Genomic DNA, 19,506 nt, shown 5'->3' with positions numbered 1-19,506 from the left:
CTGTTGCAGTAGTCTAGTGTGAGGGGTTATGACAGGGGGAAATGCTGTTGCAGTAGTCTAGTGTGAGGGGTTATGTCAGTAGTCTAGTGTGAGGGTTTATGACAGGGGAAACAGTGTTGCAGTAGTCTAGTGTGAGGGGTTATGACAGGGGAAATGCTGTTGCAGTAGTCTAGTGTGAGAGGTTATGTCAGTAGTCTAGTGTGAGGGTTTATGACAGGTGAAACAGTGTTGCAGTAGTCTAGTGTGAGGGTTTATGACAGGGGAAATGCTGTTGCAGTAGTCTAGTGTGAGGGTTTATGACAGGGGAAACGCTGTTGCAGTAGTCTAGTGTGAGGGGTTATGACAGGGGAAACGCTGTTGCAGTAGTCTAGTATGAGGGGTTATGACAGGGGAAATGCTGTTGCAGTAGTCTAGTGTGAGGGTTTATGACAGGGGAAACGCTGTTGCAGTAGTCTAGTGTGAGGGTTTATGACAGGGGAAACGGTGTTGCAGTAGTCTAGTGTGAGGGTTTATGACAGGGGAAACGCTGTTGCAGTAGTCTAGTGTGAGGGGTTATGACAGGGGAAACTCTGTTGCAGTAGTCTAGTGTGAGGGGTTATGACAGAGGAAACAGTGTTGCAGTAGTCTAGTGTGAGGGTTTATGACAGGGGAAATGCTGTTGCAGTAATCTAGTGTGAGGGTTTATGACAGGGGAAACGCTGTTGCAGTAGTCTAGTGTGAGGGGTTATGACAGGGGAAACGCTGTTGCAGTAGTCTAGTGTGAGGGTTTATGACAGGGGAAACGCTGTTGCAGTAGTCTAGTGTGAGGGTTTATGACAGGGGAAACGCTGTTGCAGTTGTCTAGTGTGAGGGGTTATGACAGGGGAAATGCTGTTGCAGTAGTCTAGTGTGAGGGGTTATGTCAGTAGTCTAGTGTGAGGGTTTATGACAGGGGAAACAGTGTTGCAGAAGTCTAGTGTGAGGGGTTATGTCAGTAGTCTAGTGTGAGGGTTTATGACAGGGGAAACAGTGTTGCAGTAGTCTAGTGTGAGGGGTTATGTCAGTAGTCTAGTGTGAGGGTTTATGACAGGGGAAACAGTGTTGCAGTAGTCTAGTGTGAGGGGTTATGTCAGTAGTCTAGTGTGAGGGGTTATGTCAGTAGTCTAGTGTGAGGGGTTTATGACAGGGGAAATGCTGTTGCAGTAGTCTAGTGTGAGGGTTTATGACAGGGGAAACGCTGTTGCAGTAGTCTAGTGTGAGGGTTTATGACAGGGGAAACGCTGTTGCAGTAGTCTAGTGTGAGGGGTTATGACAGGGGGAAATGCTGTTGCAGTAGTCTAGTGTGAGGGGTTATGTCAGTAGTCTAGTGTGAGGGTTTATGACAGGGGAAACAGTGTTGCAGTAGTCTAGTGTGAGGGGTTATGACAGGGGAAATGCTGTTGCAGTAGTCTAGTGTGAGGGGTTATGTCAGTAGTCTAGTGTGAGGGTTTATGACAGGTGAAACAGTGTTGCAGTAGTCTAGTGTGAGGGTTTATGACAGGGGAAATGCTGTTGCAGTAGTCTAGTGTGAGGGTTTATGACAGGGGAAACGCTGTTGCAGTAGTCTAGTGTGAGGGGTTATGACAGGTGAAACGCTGTTGCAGTAGTCTAGTATGAGGGGTTATGACAGGGGAAATGCTGTTGCAGTAGTCTAGTGTGAGGGTTTATGACAGGGGAAACGCTGTTGCAGTAGTCTAGTGTGAGGGTTTATGACAGGGGAAACGGTGTTGCAGTAGTCTAGTGTGAGGGTTTATGACAGGGGAAACGCTGTTGCAGTAGTCTAGTGTGAGGGGTTATGACAGGGGAAACTCTGTTGCAGTAGTCTAGTGTGAGGGGTTATGACAGAGGAAACAGTGTTGCAGTAGTCTAGTGTGAGGGTTTATGACAGGGGAAATGCTGTTGCAGTAATCTAGTGTGAGGGTTTATGACAGGGGAAACGCTGTTGCAGTAGTCTAGTGTGAGGGGTTATGACAGGGGAAACGCTGTTGCAGTAGTCTAGTGTGAGGGTTTATGACAGGGGAAACGCTGTTGCAGTAGTCTAGTGTGAGGGTTTATGACAGGGGAAACGCTGTTGCAGTAGTCTAGTGTGAGGGGTTATGACAGGGGAAATGCTGTTGCAGTAGTCTAGTGTGAGGGGTTATGTCAGTAGTCTAGTGTGAGGGTTTATGACAGGGGAAACAGTGTTGCAGTAGTCTAGTGTGAGGGGTTATGTCAGTAGTCTAGTGTGAGGGTTTATGACAGGGGAAACAGTGTTGCAGTAGTCTAGTGAGAGGGGTTATGTCAGTAGTCTAGTGTGAGGGTTTATGACAGGGGAAACAGTGTTGCAGTAGTCTAGTGTGAGGGGTTATGTCAGTAGTCTAGTGTGAGGGGTTATGTCAGTAGTCTAGTGTGAGGGGTTATGACAGTAGTCTAGTGTGAGGGGTTATGACAGTAGTCTAGTGTGAGGGGTTATGACAGTAGTCTAGTGTGAGGGGTTATGACAGTAGTCTAGTGTGAGGGGTTATGGCAGTAGTCTAGTGTGAGGGTTTATGACAGGGGAAACAGTGTTGCAGTAGTCTAGTGTGAGGGTTTATGACAGTAGTCTAGTGTGAGGGTTTATGACAGGGGAAACAGTGTTGCAGTAGTCTAGTGTGAGGGTTTATGACAGTAGTCTAGTGTGAGGGTTTATGACAGGGGAAACAGTGTTGCAGTAGTCTAGTGTGAGGGTTTATGACAGGGGAAACGCTGTTGCAGTAGTCTAGTGTGAGGGGTTATGACAGGGGAAACGCTGTTGCAGTAGTCTAGTGTGAGGGTTTATGACAGTAGTCTAGTGTGAGGGTTTATGACAGGTGAAACGCTGTTGCAGTAGTCTAGTGTGAGGGTTTATGACAGGGGAAACAGTGTTGCAGTAGTCTAGTGTGAGGGGTTATGACAGGGGAAACGCTGTTGCAGTAGTCTAGTGTGAGGGGTTATGACAGGGGAAACGCTGTTGCAGTAGTCTAGTGTGAGGGTTTATGACAGTAGTCTAGTGTGAGGGTTTATGACAGGTGAAACAGTGTTGCAGTAGTCTAGTGTGAGGGTTTATGAGAGGGGAAACGCTGTTGCAGTAGTCTAGTGTGAGGGTTTATGACAGGGGAAATGCTGTTGCAGTAGTCTAGTGTGAGGGGTTATGACAGGGGAAACAGTGTTGCAGTAGTCTAGTGTGAGGGTTTATGACAGGGGAAACGCTGTTGCAGTAGTCTAGTGTGAGGGTTTATGACAGGGGAAACGCTGTTGCAGTAGTCTAGTGTGAGGGTTTATGACAGGGGAAACGCTGTTGCAGTAGTCTAGTGTGAGGGGTTATGACAGGGGAAATGCTGTTGCAGTAGTCTAGTGTGAGGGGTTATGACAGGGGAAACAGTGTTGCAGTAGTCTAGTGTGAGGGGTTATGACAGGGGAAACAGTGTCGCAGTAGTCTAGTGTGAGGGGTTATGACAGGGGAAATGCTGTTGCAGTAGTCTAGTGTGAGGGGTTATGTCAGTAGTCTAGTGTGAGGGTTTATGACAGGTGAAACAGTGTTGCAGTAGTCTAGTGTGAGGGTTTATGACAGGGGAAATGCTGTTGCAGTAGTCTAGTGTGAGGGTTTATGACAGGGGAAACGCTGTTGCAGTAGTCTAGTGTGAGGGGTTATGACAGGGGAAACGCTGTTGCAGTAGTCTAGTATGAGGGGTTATGACAGGGGAAATGCTGTTGCAGTAGTCTAGTGTGAGGGTTTATGACAGGGGAAACGCTGTTGCAGTAGTCTAGTGTAAGGGTTTATGACAGGGGAAACGGTGTTGCAGTAGTCTAGTGTGAGGGGTTATGACAGGGGAAACGCTGTTGCAGTAGTCTAGTGTGAGGGGTTATGACAGGGGAAACGCTGTTGCAGTAGTCTAGTGTGAGGGGTTATGACAGAGGAAACAGTGTTGCAGTAGTCTAGTGTGAGGGTTTATGACAGGGGAAATGCTGTTGCAGTAATCTAGTGTGAGGGGTTATGACAGGGGAAAAGCAGTTGCAGTAGTCTAGTGTGAGGGGTTATGACAGGGGAAACGCTGTTGCAGTAGTCTAGTGTGAGGGTTTATGACAGGGGAAACGCTGTTGCAGTTGTCTAGTGTGAGGGGTTATGACAGGGGAAACGCTGTTGCAGTAGTCTAGTGTGAGGGGTTTATGACAGGGGAAACGCTGTTGCAGTAGTCTAGTGTGAGGGTTTATGACAGGGGAAACGCTGTTGCAGTAGTCTAGTGTGAGGGTTTATGACAGGGGAAACGCTGTTGCAGTAGTCTAGTGTGAGGGGTTATGACAGGGGAAACGCTGTTGCAGTAGTCTAGTGTGAGGGTTTATGACAGGGGAAACGCTGTTGCAGTAGTCTAGTGTGAGGGTTTATGACAGGGGAAACGCTGTTGCAGTAGTCTAGTGTGAGGGTTTATGGCAGGGGAAACGCTGTTGCAGTAGTCTAGTGTGAGGGTTTATGACAGGGGAAACGCTGTTGCAGTAGTCTAGTGTGAGGGGTTATGACAGGGGAAATGCTGTTGCAGTAGTCTAGTGTGAGGGGTTATGACAGGGGAAACAGTGTTGCAGTAGTCTAGTGTGAGGGGTTGTGACAGGGGAAACAGTGTTGCAGTAGTCTAGTGTGAGGGGTTATGACAGTAGTCTAGTGTGAGGGGTTATGTCAGTAGTCTAGTGTGAGGGGTTATGACAGTAGTCTAGTGTGAGGGTTTATGACAGGGGAAACGCTGTTGCAGTAGTCTAGTGTGAGGGTTTATGACAGGGGAAACGGTGTTGCAGTAGTCTAGTGTGAGGGGTTATGACAGGGGAAACGCTGTTGCAGTAGTTTAGTGTGAGGGTTTATGACAGGGGAAACGCTGTTGCAGTAGTCTAGTGTGAGGGGTTATGACAGGGGAAATGCTGTTGCAGTAGTCTAGTGTGAGGGGTTATGTCAGTAGTCTAGTGTGAGGGTTTATGACAGGGGAAACAGTGTTGCAGTAGTCTAGTGTGAGGGGTTATGTCAGTAGTCTAGTGTGAGGGTTTATGACAGGGGGAACAGTGTTGCAGTAGGCTAGTGTGAGGGGTTATGTCAGTAGTCTAGTGTGAGGGTTTATGACAGGGGAAACAGTGTTGCAGTAGTCTAGTGTGAGGGGTTATGTCAGTAGTCTAGTGTGAGGGGTTATGTCAGTAGTCTAGTGTGAGGGGTTATGACAGTAGTCTAGTGTGAGGGGTTATGACAGTAGTCTAGTGTGAGGGGTTATGACAATAGTCTAGTGTGAGGGGTTATGACAGTAGTATAGTGTGAGGGGTTATGACAGTAGTCTAGTGTGAGGGTTTATGACAGGGGAAACAGTGTTGCAGTAGTCTAGTGTGAGGGTTTATGACAGTAGTCTAGTGTGAGGGTTTATGACAGGGGAAACAGTGTTGCAGTAGTCTAGTGTGAGGGTTTATGACAGGGGAAACAGTGTTGCAGTAGTCTAGTGTGAGGGGTTATGACAGGGGAAACGCTGTTGCAGTAGTCTAGTGTGAGGGGTTATGACAGGGGAAACGCTGTTGCAGTAGTCTAGTGTGAGGGTTTATGACAGTAGTCTAGTGTGAGGGTTTATGACAGGTGAAACGCTGTTGCAGTAGTCTAGTGTGAGGGTTTATGACAGGGGAAACAGTGTTGCAGTAGTCTAGTGTGAGGGGTTATGACAGGGGAAACGCTGTTGCAGTAGTCTAGTGTGAGGGGTTATGACAGGGGAAACGCTGTTGCAGTAGTCTAGTGTGAGGGTTTATGACAGTAGTCTAGTGTGAGGGTTTATGACAGGTGAAACAGTGTTGCAGTAGTCTAGTGTGAGGGTTTATGACAGGGGAAATGCTGTTGCAGTAGTCTAGTGTGAGGGTTTATGACAGTAGTCTAGTGTGAGGGTTTATGACAGGGGAAACAGTGTTGCAGTAGTCTAGTGTGAGGGTTTATGACAGGGGAAACGCTGTTGCAGTAGTCTAGTGTGAGGGGTTATGACAGGGGAAACAGTGTTGCAGTAGTCTAGTGTGAGGGTTTATGACAGGGGAAACGCTGTTGCAGTAGTCTAGTGTGAGGGTTTATGACAGGGGAAACGCTGTTGCAGTAGTCTAGTGTGAGGGTTTATGACAGGGGAAACGCTGTTGCAGTAGTCTAGTGTGAGGGGTTATGACAGGGGAAATGCTGTTGCAGTAGTCTAGTGTGAGGGGTTATGACAGGGGAAACAGTGTTGCAGTAGTCTAGTGTGAGGGGTTATGACAGGGGAAACAGTGTTGCAGTAGTCTAGTGTGAGGGGTTATGACAGTAGTCTAGTGTGAGGGGTTATGTCAGTAGTCTAGTGTGAGGGGTTATGACAGTAGTCTAGTGTGAGGGTTTATGACAGGGGAAACGCTGTTGCAGTAGTCTAGTGTGAGGGTTTATGACAGGGGAAACAGTGTTGCAGTAGTCTAGTGTGAGGGGTTATGTCAGTAGTCTAGTGTGAGGGTTTATGACAGGGGGAACAGTGTTGCAGTAGGCTAGTGTGAGGGGTTATGTCAGTAGTCTAGTGTGAGGGTTTATGACAGGGGAAACAGTGTTGCAGTAGTCTAGTGTGAGGGGTTATGTCAGTAGTCTAGTGTGAGGGGTTATGTCAGTAGTCTAGTGTGAGGGGTTATGACAGTAGTCTAGTGTGAGGGGTTATGACAGTAGTCTAGTGTGAGGGTTTATGACAGGGGAAACAGTGTTGCAGTAGTCTAGTGTGAGGGTTTATGACAGTAGTCTAGTGTGAGGGTTTATGACAGGGGAAACAGTGTTGCAGTAGTCTAGTGTGAGGGTTTATGACAGGGGAAACAGTGTTGCAGTAGTCTAGTGTGAGGGGTTATGACAGGGGAAACGCTGTTGCAGTAGTCTAGTGTGAGGGGTTATGACAGGGGAAACAGTGTTGCAGTAGTCTAGTGTGAGGGTTTATGACAGGGGAAACGCTGTTGCAGTAGTCTAGTGTGAGGGGTTATGACAGGGGAAACAGTGTTGCAGTAGTCTAGTGTGAGGGTTTATGACAGGGGAAACGCTGTTGCAGTAGTCTAGTGTGAGGGTTTATGACAGGGGAAACGCTGTTGCAGTAGTCTAGTGTGAGGGTTTATGACAGGGGAAACGCTGTTGCAGTAGTCTAGTGTGAGGGGTTATGACAGGGGAAATGCTGTTGCAGTAGTCTAGTGTGAGGGGTTATGACAGGGGAAACAGTGTTGCAGTAGTCTAGTGTGAGGGGTTATGACAGGGGAAACAGTGTTGCAGTAGTCTAGTGTGAGGGGTTATGACAGTAGTCTAGTGTGAGGGGTTATGTCAGTAGTCTAGTGTGAGGGGTTATGACAGTAGTCTAGTGTGAGGGTTTATGACAGGGGAAACGCTGTTGCAGTAGTCTAGTGTGAGGGTTTATGACAGGGGAAACAGTGTTGCAGTAGTCTAGTGTGAGGGGTTATGTCAGTAGTCTAGTGTGAGGGTTTATGACAGGGGGAACAGTGTTGCAGTAAGCTAGTGTGAGGGGTTATGTCAGTAGTCTAGTGTGAGGGTTTATGACAGGGGAAACAGTGTTGCAGTAGTCTAGTGTGAGGGGTTATGTCAGTAGTCTAGTGTGAGGGGTTATGTCAGTAGTCTAGTGTGAGGGGTTATGACAGTAGTCTAGTGTGAGGGGTTATGACAGTAGTCTAGTGTGAGGGTTTATGACAGGGGAAACAGTGTTGCAGTAGTCTAGTGTGAGGGTTTATGACAGTAGTCTAGTGTGAGGGTTTATGACAGGGGAAACAGTGTTGCAGTAGTCTAGTGTGAGGGTTTATGACAGGGGAAACAGTGTTGCAGTAGTCTAGTGTGAGGGGTTATGACAGGGGAAACGCTGTTGCAGTAGTCTAGTGTGAGGGGTTATGACAGGGGAAACGCTGTTGCAGTAGTCTAGTGTGAGGGTTTATGACAGTAGTCTAGTGTGAGGGTTTATGACAGGTGAAACGCTGTTGCAGTAGTCTAGTGTGAGGGTTTATGACAGGGGAAACAGTGTTGCAGTAGTCTAGTGTGAGGGGTTATGACAGGGGAAACGCTGTTGCAGTAGTCTAGTGTGAGGGGTTATGACAGGGGAAACGCTGTTGCAGTAGTCTAGTGTGAGGGTTTATGACAGTAGTCTAGTGTGAGGGTTTATGACAGGTGAAACAGTGTTGCAGTAGTCTAGTGTGAGGGTTTATGACAGGGGAAATGCTGTTGCAGTAGTCTAGTGTGAGGGTTTATGACAGTAGTCTAGTGTGAGGGTTTATGACAGGGGAAACAGTGTTGCAGTAGTCTAGTGTGAGGGTTTATGACAGGGGAAACGCTGTTGCAGTAGTCTAGTGTGAGGGGTTATGACAGGGGAAACAGTGTTGCAGTAGTCTAGTGTGAGGGTTTATGACAGGGGAAACGCTGTTGCAGTAGTCTAGTGTGAGGGTTTATGACAGGGGAAACGCTGTTGCAGTAGTCTAGTGTGAGGGTTTATGACAGGGGAAACGCTGTTGCAGTAGTCTAGTGTGAGGGGTTATGACAGGGGAAATGCTGTTGCAGTAGTCTAGTGTGAGGGGTTATGACAGGGGAAACAGTGTTGCAGTAGTCTAGTGTGAGGGGTTATGACAGGGGAAACAGTGTTGCAGTAGTCTAGTGTGAGGGGTTATGACAGTAGTCTAGTGTGAGGGGTTATGTCAGTAGTCTAGTGTGAGGGGTTATGACAGTAGTCTAGTGTGAGGGTTTATGACAGGGGAAACGCTGTTGCAGTAGTCTAGTGTGAGGGTTTATGACAGGGGAAACGCTGTTGCAGTAGTCTAGTGTGAGGGGTTATGACAGGGGAAACGCTGTTGCAGTAGTCTAGTGTGAGGGGTTATGACAGGGGAAATGCTGTTGCAGTAGTCTAGTGTGAGGGGTTATGTCAGTAGTCTAGTGTGAGGGTTTATGACAGGGGAAATGCTGTTGCAGTAGTCTAGTGTGAGGGGTTATGTCAGTAGTCTAGTGTGAGGGTTTATGACAGGGGGAACAGTGTTGCAGTAGTCTAGTGTGAGGGGTTATGTCAGTAGTCTAGTGTGAGGGTTTATGACAGGGGAAACAGTGTTGCAGTAGTCTAGTGTGAGGGGTTATGTCAGTAGTCTAGTGTGAGGGGTTATGTCAGTAGTCTAGTGTGAGGGGTTATGACAGTAGTCTAGTGTGAGGGGTTATGACAGTAGTCTAGTGTGAGGGGTTATGACAGTAGTCTAGTGTGAGGGGTTATGACAGTAGTATAGTGTGAGGGGTTATGACAGTAGTCTAGTGTGAGGGTTTATGACAGGGGAAACAGTGTTGCAGTAGTCTAGTGTGAGGGTTTATGACAGTAGTCTAGTGTGAGGGTTTATGACAGGGGAAACAGTGTTGCAGTAGTCTAGTATGAGGGTTTATGACAGTAGTCTAGTGTGAGGGTTTATGACAGGGGAAACAGTGTTGCAGTAGTCTAGTGTGAGGGTTTATGACAGGGGAAACAGTGTTGCAGTAGTCTAGTGTGAGGGGTTATGACAGGGGAAACGCTGTTGCAGTAGTCTAGTGTGAGGGGTTATGACAGGGGAAACGCTGTTGCAGTAGTCTAGTGTGAGGGTTTATGACAGTAGTCTAGTGTGAGGGTTTATGACAGGTGAAACGCTGTTGCAGTAGTCTAGTGTGAGGGTTTATGACAGGGGAAACAGTGTTGCAGTAGTCTAGTGTGAGGGGTTATGACAGGGGAAACGCTGTTGCAGTAGTCTAGTGTGAGGGGTTATGACAGGGGAAACGCTGTTGCAGTAGTCTAGTGTGAGGGTTTATGACAGTAGTCTAGTGTGAGGGTTTATGACAGGTGAAACAGTGTTGCAGTAGTCTAGTGTGAGGGTTTATGACAGGGGAAATGCTGTTGCAGTAGTCTAGTGTGAGGGTTTATGACAGTAGTCTAGTGTGAGGGTTTATGACAGGGGAAACAGTGTTGCAGTAGTCTAGTGTGAGGGTTTATGACAGGGGAAACGCTGTTGCAGTAGTCTAGTGTGAGGGGTTATGACAGGGGAAACAGTGTTGCAGTAGTCTAGTGTGAGGGTTTATGACAGGGGAAACGCTGTTGCAGTAGTCTAGTGTGAGGGTTTATGACAGGGGAAACGCTGTTGCAGTAGTCTAGTGTGAGGGTTTATGACAGGGGAAACGCTGTTGCAGTAGTCTAGTGTGAGGGGTTATGACAGGGGAAATGCTGTTGCAGTAGTCTAGTGTGAGGGGTTATGACAGGGGAAACAGTGTTGCAGTAGTCTAGTGTGAGGGGTTATGACAGGGGAAACAGTGTTGCAGTAGTCTAGTGTGAGGGGTTATGACAGTAGTCTAGTGTGAGGGGTTATGTCAGTAGTCTAGTGTGAGGGGTTATGACAGTAGTCTAGTGTGAGGGTTTATGACAGGGGAAACGCTGTTGCAGTAGTCTAGTGTGAGGGTTTATGACAGGGGAAACGCTGTTGCAGTAGTCTAGTGTGAGGGGTTATGACAGGGGAAACGCTGTTGCAGTAGTCTAGTGTGAGGGTTTATGACAGGGGAAACGAAGTTGCAGTAGTCTAGTGTGAGGGGTTATGACAGGGGAAATGCTGTTGCAGTAGTCTAGTGTGAGGGGTTATGTCAGTAGTCTAGTGTGAGGGTTTATGACAGGGGAAACAGTGTTGCAGTAGTCTAGTGTGAGGGGTTATGTCAGTAGTCTAGTGTGAGGGTTTATGACAGGGGAAACAGTGTTGCAGTAGTCTAGTGTGAGGGGTTATGTCAGTAGTCTAGTGTGAGGGTTTATGACAGGGGAAACAGTGTTGCAGTAGTCTAGTGTGAGGGGTTATGTCAGTAGTCTAGTGTGAGGGGTTATGTCAGTAGTCTAGTGTGAGGGGTTATGACAGTAGTCTAGTGTGAGGGGTTATGACAGTAGTCTAGTGTGAGGGGTTATGACAGTAGTCTAGTGTGAGGGGTTATGACAGTAGTCTAGTGTGAGGGGTTATGACAGTAGTCTAGTGTGAGGGTTTATGACAGGGGAAACAGTGTTGCAGTAGTCTAGTGTGAGGGTTTATGACAGTAGTCTAGTGTGAGGGTTTATGACAGGGGAAACAGTGTTGCAGTAGTCTAGTGTGAGGGTTTATGACAGTAGTCTAGTGTGAGGGTTTATGACAGGGGAAACAGTGTTGCAGTAGTCTAGTGTGAGGGTTTATGACAGGGGAAACAGTGTTGCAGTAGTCTAGTGTGAGGGGTTATGACAGGGGAAACGCTGTTGCAGTAGTCTAGTGTGAGGGGTTATGACAGGGGAAACGCTGTTGCAGTAGTCTAGTGTGAGGGTTTATGACAGTAGTCTAGTGTGAGGGTTTATGACAGGTGAAACGCTGTTGCAGTAGTCTAGTGTGAGGGTTTATGACAGGGGAAACAGCGTTGCAGTAGTCTAGTGTGAGGGGTTATGACAGGGGAAACGCTGTTGCAGTAGTCTAGTGTGAGGGGTTATGACAGGGGAAACGTTGTTGCAGTAGTCTAGTGTGAGGGTTTATGACAGTAGTCTAGTGTGAGGGTTTATGACAGGTGAAACAGTGTTGCAGTAGTCTAGTGTGAGGGTTTATGACAGGGGAAACGCTGTTGCAGTAGTCTAGTGTGAGGGGTTATGACAGTAGTCTAGTGTGAGGGTTTATGACAGGGGAAACAGTGTTGCAGTAGTCTAGTGTGAGGGTTTATGACAGGGGAAACGCTGTTGCAGTAGTCTAGTGTGAGGGGTTATGACAGGGGAAACAGTGTTGCAGTAGTCTAGTGTGAGGGTTTATGACAGGGGAAACGCTGTTGCAGTAGTCTAGTGTGAGGGTTTATGACAGGGGAAACGCTGTTGCAGTAGTCTAGTGTGAGGGTTTATGACAGGGGAAACGCGGTTGCAGTAGTCTAGTGTGAGGGGTTATGACAGGGGAAATGCTGTTGCAGTAGTCTAGTGTGAGGGGTTATGACAGTAGTCTAGTGTGAGGGTTTATGACAGGGGAAACAGTGTTGCAGTAGTCTAGTGTGAGGGGTTATGACAGGGGAAATGCTGTTGCAGTAGTCTAGTGTGAGGGGTTATGTCAGTAGTCTAGTGTGAGGGTTTATGACAGGTTAAACAGTGTTGCAGTAGTCTAGTGTGAGGGTTTATGACAGGGGAAATGCTGTTGCAGTAGTCTAGTGTGAGGGTTTATGACAGGGGAAACGCTGTTGCAGTAGTCTAGTGTGAGGGGTTATGACAGGGGAAACGCTGTTGCAGTAGTCTAGTATGAGGGGTTATGACAGGGGAAATGCTGTTGCAGTAGTCTAGTGTGAGGGTTTATGACAGGGGAAACGCTGTTGCAGTAGTCTAGTGTGAGGGTTTATGACAGGGGAAACGGTGTTGCAGTAGTCTAGTGTGAGGGGTTATGACAGGGGAAACGCTGTTGCAGTAGTCTAGTGTGATGGGTTATGACAGGGGAAACGCTGTTGCAGTAGTCTAGTGTGAGGGGTTATGACAGAGGAAACAGTGTTGCAGTAGTCTAGTGTGAGGGTTTATGACAGGGGAAATGCTGTTGCAGTAATCTAGTGTGAGGGGTTATGACAGGGGAAAAGCAGTTGCAGTAGTCTAGTGTGAGGGGTTATGACAGGGGAAACAGTGTTGCAGTAGTCTAGTGTGAGGGGTTATGACAGGGGAAATGCTGTTGCAGTAGTCTAGTGTGAGGGGTTATGACAGGGGAAACGCTGTTGCAGTAGTCTAGTGTGAGGGTTTATGACAGGGGAAACGCTGTTGCAGTAGTCTAGTGTGAGGGGTTATGACAGGGTAAACGCTGTTGCAGTAGTCTAGTGTGAGGGTTTATGACAGGGGAAACGCTGTTGCAGTAGTCTAGTGTGAGGGGTTATGACAGGGGAAACGCTGTTGCAGTAGTCTAGTGTGAGGGTTTATGACAGGGGAAACGCTGTTGCAGTAGTCTAGTGTGAGGGTTTATGACAGGGGAAACGCTGTTGCAGTAGTCTAGTGTGAGGGGTTATGACAGTAGTCTAGTGTGAGGGGTTATGTCAGTAGTCTAGTGTGAGGGGTTATGTCAGTAGTCTAGTGTGAGGGTTTATGACAGGGGAAACGCTGTTGCAGTAGTCTAGTGTGAGGGTTTATGACAGGGGAAACGCTGTTGCAGTAGTCTAGTGTGAGGGGTTATGACAGTAGTCTAGTGTGAGGGGTTATGTCAGTAGTCTAGTGTGAGGGGTTATGTCAGTAGTCTAGTGTGAGGGGTTATGACAGGGGAAATGCTGTTGCAGTAGTCTAGTGTGAGGGGTTATGACAGGGGAAACAGTGTTGCAGTAGTCTAGTGTGAGGGGTTATGACAGTAGTCTAGTGTGAGGGGTTATGTCAGTAGTCTAGTGTGAGGGGTTATGTCAGTAGTCTAGTGTGAGGGGTTATGACAGTAGTCTAGTGTGAGGGTTTATGACAGGGGAAACGCTGTTGCAGTAGTCTAGTGTGAGTGTTTATGACAGGGGAAACGGTGTTGCAGTAGTCTAGTGTGAGGGGTTATGACAGGGGAAACGCTGTTGCAGTAGTCTAGTGTGAGGGTTTATGACAGGGGAAACAGTGTTGCAGTAGTCTAGTGTGAGGGGTTATTACAGGGGAAACAGTGTTGCAGTAGTCTAGTGTGAGGGTTTATGACAGGGGAAACAGTGGTGCAGTAGTCTAGTGTGAGGGGTTATGACAGGGGAAACAGTGTTGCAGTAGTCTAGTGTGAGGGGTTATGACAGGGGAAATGCTGTTGCAGTAATCTAGTGTGAGCGGTTATGACAGGGGAAACGCTGTTGCAGTAGTCTAGTGTGAGGGGTTATGACAGGGGAAACGCTGTTGCAGTAGTCTAGTGTGAGGGTTTATGACAGGGGAAACGCTGTTGCAGTAGTCTAGTGTGAGGGGTTATGACAGGGGAAATGCTGTTGCAGTTGTCTAGTGTGAGGGGTTATGTCAGTAGTCTAGTGTGAGGGTTTATGACAGGGGAAACGCTGTTGCAGTAGTCTAGTGTGAGGGGTTATGTCAGGGGAAATGCTGTTGCAGTAGTCTAGTGTGAGGGGTTATGTCAGTAGTCTAGTGTGAGGGTTATGACAGGGGAAACGCTGTTGCAGTAGTCTAGTGTGAGGGGTTATGACAGGGGAAATGCTGTTGCAGTAGTCTAGTGTGAGGGGTTATGTCAGGGGAAATGCTGTTGCAGTAGTCTAGTGTGAGGGGTTATGTCAGTAGTCTAGTGTGAGGGTTATGACAGGGGAAACGCTGTTGCAGTAGTCTAGTGTGAGGGGTTATGACAGGGGAAATGCTGTTGCAGTAGTCTAGTGTGAGGGGTTATGTCAGTAGTCTAGTGTGAGGGTTATGACAGGGGAAACGCTGTTGCAGTAGTCTAGTGTGAGGGGTTATGTCAGTAGTCTAGTGTGAGGGGTTATGACAGGGGAAACGCTGTTGCAGTAGTCTAGTGTGTGATGTGAGAATAATGACAAGTGAACCTGGGTGGCTTCGTGTTCACATTGCCCTAAAAAAAGGATCCGGACCGCGGAATTCAAGCAAACCGAACTCAGACCACCTCTTGAGATGGTTTTAGTTTGGTTCGCTTCGGGGGCTCTTTTGAGGGGTCTGAGTTAAAAAATTAAGCAAAAAGCACAGAGTTTACAAAAATTGGCTGAAAGGGACCAAGTGTGAAAACACCAACCCTTAGAAATAAGGGTACGGTTAGGGTTAGGGTTAGGGTTAGGGTGTTCCCTGAGGTACAAAAAGATCAAAATACATATAATGTACCTTCAGAAGTACCCATAATGATGTCGCATAGTACTGTTCGCTACCTGTACGGATAATCTAGTACAGGTATTCCCAAACTGGGGTACGTGCAATGCTGTTGGGGGTATGCCAAATAGAAATGTGACTCAAACTTAAAAAATACAATTTAAAAAATAAATAAAATATATATGTTAATATTTGATTATTTTGTTCAATAAAAAAAATCTTCAAATTTCAAACAGTCCATTTATATTTTCTAACGGGGCTATACATTTGGGTGAGGTTTTTTTCTCGCCTGAGTAGCCTCGTTTCACTGCCGGAAATTAAATGAAACCATCTAGTGCTTAAATAACAACACAATGTCAAACACAGGTAGCCGAGTCAAATATATTAACATCCAATCACATTAACCGTTACTCTCTCACCGGAATTCCGCATATCACAACTGGATGAAAGCTTCACTCTTGCGCGGACATTTAGAAACAAAACATGGAATTTGGAAAATAAGCCATAGGAGTTTTTTTTAAGCGACAATTAAGACAACCTTCGAGTAATAAGACATGTATAAAAGCAACAGATGCCATTAATAAGAAGGGGCTAGAAGCGTCTTATATAGTAAGCTACCGAGTGGTTAGGACAGGCTAGCCCCATACTATTGTGGAGGACTTCATCCTTCCTGCTGCAACGGATATGGCTGGGACAATGCTGGGGGAAAAGGACAACAAAACTATACAGACAACGTCTTCATCAAACAACAGTTTCACCACGCATCAGTGACATGGCAGGAGATGTTTTGAAACAATCACTGCTTCACATACAAGCCAGTGAATTCTATGCGTTACAGCTGGATTAGTAAACAGACATGGCGGGCCTGGCACAACTCCTGGTATATGTCCGTTACATTTATGGGGATCCAATTAAGGAAGACATCGTCTTCTGCAAACCACTGGAAACCAGGACAACAGGAGAGGATATTTTAAAGTACTGGACAGCTTTGCGACATCAAATGGACTTTGGTGGTCAAGATGTGTTGGTATCTGTACTGATGGTGCAAAAGTCATGACAGGGAGACATAGTGGAGTGGTAACGCACGTGCAAGCAGTTACTCCCGACGCCACTTGGGTACACTGCAGCATCCACCAAGAGGCTCTTGCTTTCAAGGGAATGCCTGACAGCTTGAAAGACGTTTTGAACACCACAGTGAAAATGGTTAGCTTTGCTAAAGCAAGGCCCCTGAACTCTCGTGTATATTCTGCATTATGCATTGATATGGGCAGCGACCATGTAACGCCTTTACAACATACAGAAGTGCGCTGGTTATCAAGGGGCAAAGTATTGACACATTTTTTTATTTTTAAATTGAGAGACGAGCTTAAAGTTTTCTTTACTGACCATCATTTTCACTTGTCTGAAAGCTTGCATGATGAGTTTCTCACATGACTGGCCTATCTGGGGGATGTCTTTTCTCACCTGAATGATCTGAATCTAGGATTACAGGGACTCTCCGCAACTATATTCAATGTGCGGGACAAAATTAAGGCTATGATTAAAAAGCTCTTCTCTTTCTGCGTTAACAACACACAGGTCTTTCCATCATTGTATGATTTTTTGTGTGCAAATTAACTCAAGCTTACGGACAATGTCAAATGTAATATAGTGAAGCACATGAGCGAGTTGTGTGCGCAATTACGCAAGTACTTTCCCGGAATAGATAACACAAACAACTGGATTCGTTATCCCTCTCATTCTCTGCCTCCAGTCCACTTACCAATATCTGAACAAGAGAGCCTCAATGAAATTGCAACAAGCGGTTCTGAAAATTATATTTAATCAGAAGCAACTGCCAAATGTCTGGATTGGGCTGCGCTCAGAGTATCCTGCCTTGGCAAATCGCGCTGTTAAGACACTGATGCCCTTTTGCAACCACGTACCTATGTGAGAGTGGATTCTCGGCCCTCACTTGCATGGAAACGAAATACAGGCACAGACTGTGTGTGGGAAATGATTTAAGACTGAGACTCTCTCCAATAACATTGCAGAGTTATGTGCATCCTTTCAAGCACACCCTTCTCATTAACCTGTGATGAGTTATTCACAATTTTCGAGTAACAAATAAGGTTTTATATGTAAGATGGTTAAATAAAGAGCAAAAATATTTATTATTATTATATTATTATTTGTGCCATGGTCCTATAAGAGCTCTTTGTCACTCCCCATGAGCCGGGTTGTGACAAAAACTCACACTCATTGTTATGTTTAATAAATGTATCATATAGTGTGTGTGTGGCAGGCTTACAATGATGGCAAAAAACAACATTTGAGAGTGCGCTGACCCTGGTGCTAGAGGGGGTACAGCTGACCCTGGCGCTAGAGGGGGTACAGCTGACCCTGGTGCTAGAGGGGGTACGCAGCTGGAGGTTGAATGTTTGATGGGGTTCGGGACTATAAAAAGATTGGGAACCACTGATCTAGTATAAAGTGTTGTACCAGTTTAAGTGGTCTATGGTAGAGGTACATTTCTGAAATGCTACAAAGGCAAAATGTACCTTTTCTAAAAGCATGCTTTTGTATCTGTGGACTATATGTAAGAAAGGTACTATCTGAGGTATGAACTGGGGTACAATTACATCCCTAAGAGTGAAGTTACAAAGGTCCTACCTTACAGGGTACCACTACTGTAACAAATCTTATCCTGTTTCTAAGAGTGTATTCTATTCTATGTACCCTGCAACACTGGACATGTGACAGTTATATCAGTACAGCTTGTATGAAACATCTCTGTCTCTTCCCAGTACTATAACCCTTATCTAACCTATGTCAGCTGTTAAAGAGGCCGAACTGACACTTCCTCTCTGCATGCAGCCACAGGGGAGAGACGGTCCATTTGAGGTGAAACATTACAGTCCACTCAGTGTATCAGTTCCAATCAATACTAAATGTGTGGATGTTCCCGCGCTGACAGCCCAGTACCCACAGGAGCATGTAGTGTGCTAGGCTGTTGGCTGGGCTCATGGTGGTGGGTTGGAGGTGTAAGAAGAGGAGAGGACGGCTGTGTTGTTGGCTGATTTCTCACCAAATTGTTTGACACAAACACCACAGAACACACAGCCTGCCCTCTCTGGCATCACACACGCTTGCACGCGCACACCAACAGACAGGCGTAGAATGGTCATCGTGGAAAAACACAGAGACTATGTCCACAGCTTTTACAGCTACTGTGCTGGCTGTGTCAATATAGAGACTGCCTTGTCTTCTCGGAGTGTCAATTCAAACAGAATGTGGAGAGTGTGGAGAGACAGAGAGATGGAGAAGAAGAGGGGGGGAAGAGGCAAGGAGGAAGGGAGAGGGCGGGACAGAGAGGAGAGCAACACATGGAATTGAGCCATTAGATTTGATAAAAATCCATCACACTAGAGGCCTGTTTATGTCTGCATGGAGGAGAGGAGGATGGATGGATGACGAAAAGAGGACTGAAAGAAGGAGTGATGGAGGGAGACATTGCAGAGCTTTAGGGGAAAACAGGTAGAAATATGCTGAAATGGAAGCAAGGAAATTGAGGAAAAACTCATCAGGGATGCATATGGGGTAGCTAAATGACAAACGAGAGAAAGGGGAGAGAGATAACAAGACAGAGAGCAAGAAAGAAGGGCTCGAGAGAGAGAGAGATAACAAGACAGAGAGCAAGAAAGAAGGGCGAGAGAGAGAGAGAGAGAGAGAGAGAGAGAGAGAGGTTGAAAAAAGAAAATAGAGAAAATGGCTAGAGAGAGAGAAAGAGAAAAAGAGGGAGAGAAAGATAGAGAGCGAAAGGATGAAGATGAGGAATAGACACTCACCTATTCCAGTGGCCTCTCCACAGGCGAGCACAATCCCGTCTCTGTGATGCCATCCTGGGTAGGAGCAGAGAGAGATCCTGGAGCTCCCTCCTCAGAATACCAATAGGGTAGCTATTATCAGCTCACAGACACACACACTGGCACTGAAGAGGAAAACGCCAGACACACACACACACACACATACAGACAGAAAGACAGACAGACAGAGAGTCAGGTCTGAGGCCAACACTTTAATATCAACTCTCACAAACCTCTATCTAATTTCTGGCTTTATTTTTCTTTGTCTCTCTCTTTCCATGATCCCCTTTCTCTTGCTCTCTATCTCTGCCTGAAAAAAATGGCAAAATATACTGCGACACTCACACATGCATAGCTTACACACACACACACACACACACACACACACACACGCTCACCGTGTATACCATTTACACAATCCCAATGTAACAATGTTGCAGTCTGTTCCGGGTAGAATGGTGTTAAACAGGAATGAGCACCCTGTTATCATCCGTTCCCCCTCTCTCTGGATTCCTCTCCTCTCCTCCGTCTGATGCCCAGATAAGAGGATGAAAGACCAGACTCACTTCTCTTTTCTCTCCGTAGTGTCTGTTCTCTTATTCTCCTTAATTAATTGGTTAGTTCAAGGTTTTCTTTATCCCTGCTACCAGTGTACTTTGCTGTGATTCCACGACACTCGACTGCAAACAGCATTTACTAACTCACCCTCTCTCTCTCTCTCTCTCGCTTTATCCTTGCTCAATAGTATCCCCGTACCTTCTCAGCTCTCTCTCCAATCCAATCAGCACTGCCTCCCTACTTATGTCCCTCCCTCTGTCCCTCGCTCTGCTACCTCCTACTCTGTTGCCTCCCCCCTCCTTCTCATCACCCACCCCCTCTCTGTTTCTCTCTCAGGTTTTCTA

General features: G+C 46.6%; 1 protein-coding gene across 2 annotated transcripts in view; it reads right to left on the bottom strand.

Moving 5' to 3' along the window:
• The window catches only part of LOC110534415 (glutamate receptor ionotropic, kainate 5), a 134,822-nt gene extending 115,456 nt beyond the window's left edge, over positions 1-19,366 (bottom strand). For both annotated transcript variants that reach the window (XM_036941605.2, XM_036941619.2), the window contains exons 1-2: positions 19,003-19,366; positions 18,587-18,729 (exon numbers count right to left, since the gene is read on the bottom strand). The gene's annotated coding sequence lies outside the window, so the exon portion shown is untranslated. The remainder of the gene's footprint in view (positions 1-18,586; positions 18,730-19,002) is intronic.
• Between the last annotated feature and the right edge of the window lie 140 nt (positions 19,367-19,506).

This window comes from Oncorhynchus mykiss, chromosome 2, assembly GCF_057628025.1.
Source record: "Oncorhynchus mykiss isolate SJ-2025 chromosome 2, ASM5762802v1, whole genome shotgun sequence".
Lineage (NCBI taxonomy): Eukaryota > Metazoa > Chordata > Actinopteri > Salmoniformes > Salmonidae > Oncorhynchus > Oncorhynchus mykiss.
Note: the sequence above shows the minus strand (reverse complement) of the source record. Positions and strands in the feature narration are given on the sequence as shown.